Source organism: Miniopterus natalensis, chromosome 5 (assembly GCF_054644295.1).
Source record: "Miniopterus natalensis isolate mMinNat1 chromosome 5, mMinNat1.hap1, whole genome shotgun sequence".
NCBI classification, from domain to species: Eukaryota; Metazoa; Chordata; class Mammalia; order Chiroptera; family Miniopteridae; genus Miniopterus; species Miniopterus natalensis.
In genome coordinates, this window is record NC_142085.1 from 33,389,671 (window position 1) to 33,397,474 (window position 7,804).

At 36.9% G+C, this 7,804-nt stretch overlaps 1 protein-coding gene across 1 annotated transcript in view; it reads left to right on the forward strand.

Moving 5' to 3' along the window:
• LOC107531619 (regulating synaptic membrane exocytosis protein 1-like) overlaps positions 1-7,804 on the forward strand; it is a 197,725-nt gene that overhangs the window by 29,113 nt on the left and 160,808 nt on the right. The gene's annotated exons all lie outside the window — the stretch shown is intronic.

The following is a 7,804-nucleotide window of genomic DNA, read 5'->3' on the forward strand; positions in this document are numbered from 1 at the left end:
ACCATGCCAAGTTTTTTTTTAATCCTCACCTGAGAATATGCTTATTTACATTTATTGATGGGGGGGGGGGGATATCGATGTGAGAGAGAAACATCGGCTGGTTGCCTATTGCATGTGCCCCAACCAGGATCGAACCTGCAACCTGGGCATGCGCCCTGACCAGAAATCAAACACTTCACCTTTCAGTTTATGGATGGCGCTCCAACCAACTGAGCCACACTGGTCAAGGCACCATGCCAAGTTTTTTAACCTCTTTTTACTTTACCTTCTCTATATGTAAAGTGGGAATAATAAAATTTTTACTTATGTTTTGAAGATTAAGTGTGCTTAAAACAATGCCTGGAACATAAGTGCTATGTAAATATTTGTTTTTATCAAGTAGTTATATAACATTGAATCAAGGATATAAATGGGATGGGAGAGAAACAGGGTAAAGGAGACTATTCAGCAGTCTATTGCAGACATTCAGGTAAGAGATTATTATAGCTGGAACTAGAGCAGTAGTAAGGCGGGGTTGAGTGGAGATTGAGTACAAGGTATGTACCAAATGTGGAGTTGACAAGAGAGTCTTACGGATTTGATTGGGTGTGAGGAGGCAAGAATGAGTCCACTTTTATGCCTGAACATCCAAATGATTGAAGTGCCACTTACTATGGTGCATAATTGGAGAAGAGGTCCAGTTGGATTCAGATTCAGTGTGGGGCGTAACTTTGAGATGCTGATTAGAGATTCACTTGGGAGATACTGAGCAAGTAGTTGAATATTCAAGTTTGGAGTACAGGGAAATGTTGGAGCCAGGGATATAACTTTGGAGTGGTCAGATTACAGATACTTTAGAAAGAAATGGAGCTTGGATTTGATCACCAAGACCAAGGATAGACAGTGAAGAGAGGCAGACTAAAGATTGTGCTGTGGGGTTGCTAATTTTCAATGTAGAGGAGAGAAATTGGAGCCTATAAAGGAGACAGAAAAGAGGTGATGAGTGAGATAGGAAAACTATGAAATAGAAACCATGTGAAGAAACAGCTTTAAGAAGGGGGAGTGAACAAATCTTGCTGAATGCTTGTGAGGAGGACAGGGTAACAATGAAGCCTGAGAGTTGCCCATTGGAGGTCACTGGTATCCTTTTCAAGAGTATGCACCTTGGAATAGTTAAGACCAACGCATAATGTGAGTGGATTAAAGATAGAATGGGTTACTGCACAGATAGCTCTTTGAGGAGTTTTGACACAAAAAGGACAGAGAGATGGGGTGTTATTTGGAGGCCTGTGGTGTTAAGTTTTTCTTTTTTAGAGGGAGATGTATCACAAGTCTATGTGTGACTGAGAATGAGTCAATTACTAGTTTAAAAGAAAAATCTTAATGATGTAGAGGAGAGAAGGGACAATTATAGAATGAAAGTCCTTGAATAAGCTAGGAAGGATGAGTGTGAGCAGAAATAAGTAAAGGAAGAGGGTATAGATATGAGTGAGGACAGTTCATCCATTGTAACTGAGAAGAGGTATATTAAAAAGGCATAGACCCAGAAGCTGGTAGATCGGAAAGTTATGGGAAAATGTGGAAATTCTGTTTTGATTACCTTCCAAGAAATATTTTGATCACTGAGAGCAAAGAGAAGGCAAGGGGTGTTCGAGGAGAAAAGATAAAATGCAAAACAGTAGCCACAGAGAATGGGTGAATAAATTAACCAGAAAAAATATAGAGAGTTGCCAGTAATATTGAGGATTTATTTGAGGTTTGGGATCATACTTAATTTGAATTCAGTTCACATGGCTGTGTGGTTTTTCCTTCAGCCATGTTCAGCTATTTGGTTGTAAGCAGGAGGTAAGTGGAGAGTTGGATTTAACCAAGGTTAGAGTTTTGCCAAGTGAGTATGAACACTCAGTAAAAGAGCATATGTACTGAGGCTGTATGCCACACTGTGATTATAGTGAGCCATGGTCCATGAAATCTAAGTGGATCAGGGGACAGAGTCAGTGAATTGTATGTACGTCTGGGCTAAAGAATTGTGAAGAGGGATTTCTAGAGTGAGTGAGCAGAAGAAGAGAAAGTGATGTTGAGGGAGTAGAATGTTTAAAGTTGATATTGGGTAATAGCAAGTTCCAGCATGTGGTGTGGCAATGGGAAGCTGAATTGTGGCAGTGAACTAGATCACTGGAAAGAGAGACTGAGCTCTGAGAGTCAGTGGTTGGATGAATCATTTACATGTGCATTGAAATGACTAATCCTGGTGTCAGTTTGGGCTGCTATAACAAAATACCATAGACTGGGTGGCTGATAAACAGCAAAAGTTTATTTCTCACAATTCTGAAGGCTGGAAGCCTGAGATCAAGGTTCTGGTGAGGGCCCTTTTCCAGGATGCAAACTGCCATTTTTTCATTGCATCCTCACGTGGCACAAAGGACTAGAGCTCTCTGGAGTCCCTTTTATAAAGGCACTAATCCTATTTATGTGGGTAGAACCCTGGTCACCTAATTATCCCCCAAGGTGCCACCTCCTAATCCCATTACATTGAGGGTTAGGATTATAACAGATGAATTTGGGGAAGAGTGAGGACACACACATTCAGTCCATTGCCACTGGTGCCTGGAGTGGTGGTGAAGAGAAATGTTACTGCAAAAATCTTCAGTGACTGCGGGTTTGTTTCCAAGAAGCAACAAAGGAGATTGGTAGTTATGTAGATTCATGGCATGTGCTTGACATCTTTTTGAATTTTTCCAAAGAGGAGAGAGTTTAGCACCTGTGATATTCAGACACTTAGAGGGATCAAAAGATGCATCAGACAGTCGTCCTAAGGAGTTTGAAGTCATTTTGGAGGGGAGCTGAGAAACCTGCGTGAGTAATTTAAAAGCAGGCTAAAATGTGGTATGAGAAACACTGGAGGTATAGCTAAAACACAAAGGGGTTTAGCAGGAGAATCTACTTTCCGATGTGGGATCCAGGGGAAGCATTTCATAAGAAGTGACTTTCGAGTGGCTATTGGAGGATGGCGAATCTTTGAGCATAGAGATAGGGAAGAGGGAGCTTCACCCGTGGGGAAGAATGTGAGCAAGGATGTGGAAATAAGAATTTCCAGGGAGCAGCAAATAGTTCCTTTTTGGCTTCCAGGATGCATGAAGGGGATGAAAAAGAGGGAGCTGGAGAGTCTGCCTGGGGCCAGATAACAGGAGTCTAATACCAAATAAAGGCCTTTCATTTCACTGGGGGAAGAGTGGAGCAAGGTGCAAAGGTGCACCACACGTTTTTGAGCAAAAGAATGATGCGGTCGGATGTGGACTTGAGGAAGAGAAATTATGCAACTCGGTGTCCAGTGGTAGAGGAAGAGACAAGTTAGTAGCACAGGGAAGGAGTAATTTATATCTGTTTTACAATTTATATATAAACACCTGCTGTGGTTGGAGCTAATAGTGCCGGTGGCATTGGAAATGGATTGATGGGATTAATGAAATCTAATAGAAATTCAGTCAGTAAATGTTGACAACTGATTGGACATAGTATTGAGAGGAGGAGAGAAGAAAGTCAAGAAAATGACAAGATTTTGACTTTGTCTGAAGATCATCAGTTCGCTTTTGGGATATGAGTTTGAGATGCAAGCTAGCCTCCAGATGACATTATCTAGCAGGCAATTTAAACTTAGGAGTCAGTGCACTGCTGATACTGGAAGTCACGGTACCAGGTAAGAATGCCAAGGAAAAGGTAGGCCTAAGAAAGAATCAAAAAATATCCATGATAGAGAAGAATGAGGGGAAATAGGCAGAGACTGGGACAGAGGAGGGCTAGTGAGGTCAGCCACAGAGCAAGCTTAAGAGACTGGAATGTCCCTGAATCCAAGGGGGAAAAATATTTTTTTAAAGAATGGAAGTTATTTAATTTTATCAAGGGATTCAAAGAGGTTAAGAACAAGATTGAAAATATGCTGTCAGATATTGTAACTAAAAAAATCACAATTGGTGGACATAGGAAAATATCAATAACAGTAAGTAACCAACACCACACCTTCAACTTTGACTATGACCAATACGACAGTAACACTTTACCATCAGAGGAGAAAACAGACACTAAAAAACGTAAAAATGAGAATATATTCTAATCTGTAGATGATGGAGCCAATTAATATAAGATTCAAAGAGTGTAACTCATTTCTGCCAACCCTGATGGAATCCGTAAATTATGGTATAATAGAATTGGTGTTCATAATATTGAAACATGAGTCTTTAAGAAAAGATCCATTTACCTTAAAAATGTTTGGTTTTAAATCAGTAATGTTAAATGCAATGTGAAATACTGAATTGGATCTTGGAGCAGTAAAAGAATATTTGTGGAAAAACTGATGAAATGCAAATAAAGTCTGTAGTTAATAGTCATGCACTAATGTTAATCTCTTAGTATGATAATTCAGGTACAATGGGACATCGGGGAGACTGGGTGAATAGTAATGGAAACTTTCCACTATATTTGGAGCTCTTTGTAAATTTAAATTTGTTCCAAATTAAAAAGTTTCTTTTTAAAAAATATGACCCCAAAAATCCAGTGGTATATGTAATATAAAAAGATTTTCAACCCAGTTACTTAAATGAATAAACTCTTAGTGCTTACATAGGTAAATTTTAGTTAATGAAAATTTTAATTATGAAAATAACTCACTCCACAGGTGTTTTTAATATAAATGAGGCATTATTGTTCTGAGATTGAATTATAACATTCCATAAAATATCTTTCAAGTCACTACTTTTTGTAGTTGACTTTTAGATCTATAACCTAAATAGATTTCCTTGATGAGAATCCCTGGTGATACTTTTCTGTTTTTGGTTGTTTTTTTAAACCAGTACTTATCCCAAGCAGTTGTTTTGTTTGTTATTTTATGGATACTGTATATTTCTGTTTTGGCTGTTAAGAAAATCAGAACGAAATTTGCATCTTCCCTTTAACAACTGTAACTATGCTGGATCTAATGGCATACGTTATATATTTTTACCAAATTTCAACCTCTTTTCCCATTCTTTTACTTAGTTCCAGTTTTCACACACACATGCACACACACACACATACACACACTGTTGTACACACTTCTGTGTCCTCAAATTTTTTTATTGTGGTAAAATGTACATAACTTAAAATTTATCGTTCTAACCGTATGTAAATGTACAATTCAGTAACATTAAATATGTTCACAATGCTATGTAGTCATCACCACTATCCGTATTCAAGCCTGTATCATCACTAACAAAAATCTATACCCATTAAGCAAGTTCCCTCTTCTATTTTTTGTCTTTATGAAGTCACCTATCTTAGGTACCTCATTATAAGTAGAATCATACAATATTTGTCCCTCTGTCTGGCTTATTTCACCAAGCATAATGTTTTCAAGGTCTGTCCATGTTGTCATCTTTCATTTGGGGATTATAACACCTTTCAATAACTGGATTTGTCACCTTGGACAACTAAATGTCCCTCTGCTTGAGCTTACCCAACCCTCGCCTTGCCTCCCTCGCAGTAGTATAGTGAAATCAGTATGATGGTGTCCAAGTCAGAGCTCAATTTATTGTTTGTAAAATGGAGGTAATAAGACTTTATAAAGTGTTTTGATGAGTAAAGAAATCAGGAGAGGGTCAGGCATCTGATTAATTATTTTCACTCTTGTTTGAATAGGAAGTTGTGGGGAGAGAAAGATGGGATAAATAGTTGTTAAAAGGCTGGAAAGCAGGAAGTTAAGTCTAAATACTATTGAGAAAAGTGATTTAATAGAAAACTGGTATTCTATTAAGTTGGAATATTTGTTTGACATGGAATGTGAAAAATGATTACTTAAATGAAATACTTAACAACAATGTTCGTTGATGTTATAAATTACAACATCCTACAACAGAATTTGTGAATGATGCAAAGGTATAAACTAACCCAGCTATTAAATATAATAACTGCATTTCTAGATCATCTAATTTGAAGAAATGGAGAAAAATTTAGACATCAAAATAAAGTTAGGACTTTGTAAAAACACTCAAAACTAAGAATGACTTTGGTCAGCCATGTTATTGTCACACCTACTATATTACTTTACTGAGTTTGTCCCTGTGGTTTTAAAGCTGATGTTTTTGGTGCTTCTTTATAGAAATCATAGACAACATTATATGTTTAATCAGATAGGTGGAGAATTGGTAAAAGTGTTCAGTAATTCAACCACCTGAGGCATGAACTTTGGGTTGTTCAAATCAAAATATATTTCTCCTCTAAGAAACTTTTCTATGCATATTGATACAAATACCTTTTATCTCATTTTCACATTAATAATGTAGATTCAGATTTAAAGATCCAATATCATCAAATATGAAAGGATATAACACACATTAAAACACAGCCGTAAAATCATGTACATAAAGCTAATGCAGTCTTTAGATGTCCACATCAATCTCTGCTCAGCACTGAACAAACAAATCTGAAACATTTTCTCATGTCATTAGCAGAAGCAAATCAAATATTGGTAGCACTTTAAGGGGATAGTTGATATTCCTCCTAAGTTAATGAGTAAACTTTTATAGAAGTTGAGGTATAGCAGTAGCCCAAACACTTCTACTTGTTAACATCAACCTAGTAGCTTTTATATTCATCATGATGTGAACTTCACGTAGATACATTCTGTGGCATCACTTTATGAAAGCAGTATACTGTATTAATATTAACTAATTACCACAGGTCACCACAGGTCATAGACATTGTGACATCATAGATGGCTGTATGATGCAATGATATGATGAATAAGGTGTTATTATTAAATTCACCTCACCCATTAGAAACCAAGATATATTCTAAGTCTGTTTAGATTCAAATCCTACATTCTGCTTCTTTTGCCTTATTGCCACTCCAGGATACTCCCATTCCAAGATGAACTTTATCTGAACTGATTAGAGGTAGAGAAAGAAGGCAGAAGGAACTTGAAAATGAATGAATGGCAATTAATAATTTGTATTCTCCATATATTTCTACTGTAACATGGGCAATGGGGAGAAGACAGAAATATCTCTCACTTGCTTGTGCACTGCTCTACTTTTACCTCTTAAACTGACACAGCATGGCTACTTATATATGACCCTAGAAGAGTTACTCTGCTGGATAAAGACATTTGGAGTATTTAGACCTGACTGATTCACAATTTTCTTACTTGTTATTGTGCAATTCTGTGCAATGGATTGTAAAATTATTACAGCTAACTGCATAACATAATAAACTCAAACAGTGTTGAATATGTATTAGTGTATCCTGTGATGAGTAAAGAGTCACAGTGAATTAGAATTGAAAGGCTAGTTTTGGCTGAATAAAGGCAGATGTTATTGACTGATTAGATAACATTCAGAAAAATTCTTAAGGGCCTGCAGTATGGAGTATATGACTATGAACTTGGGTGTTTAAATATCTGGTAGGTTTCTTCTTTGATCACATAGTAGGGAAATACATTATTGGATGGTATTGAAAGATATTATTTAATTGCTAGAGAAATCAGGTTAAATTGCCAGGAAAGTAGACTGCCACTTGACCAATTTCCTTTCCGAAATTGCACAATCTTATATAAAATTCTACAGTTGTTTTATGATTGGAGTCAAAGAAGAGTATATTATTTAGAAGCTGACAAGTCAGTGTGCTTTGTAGAAATTGTGGGAATCAGAACCCTAAAATTTTCAAATAAAAGAATGCACGATTATTCTTTTTTAAAAGCTAAGCAAATGTGAGTGGATGAATGAAAAGGGGAACTCTTCCCTCCACCCTAACCACATTCTGCAGAATGTGATGGTTCAGGCATCATTCTTTGTAC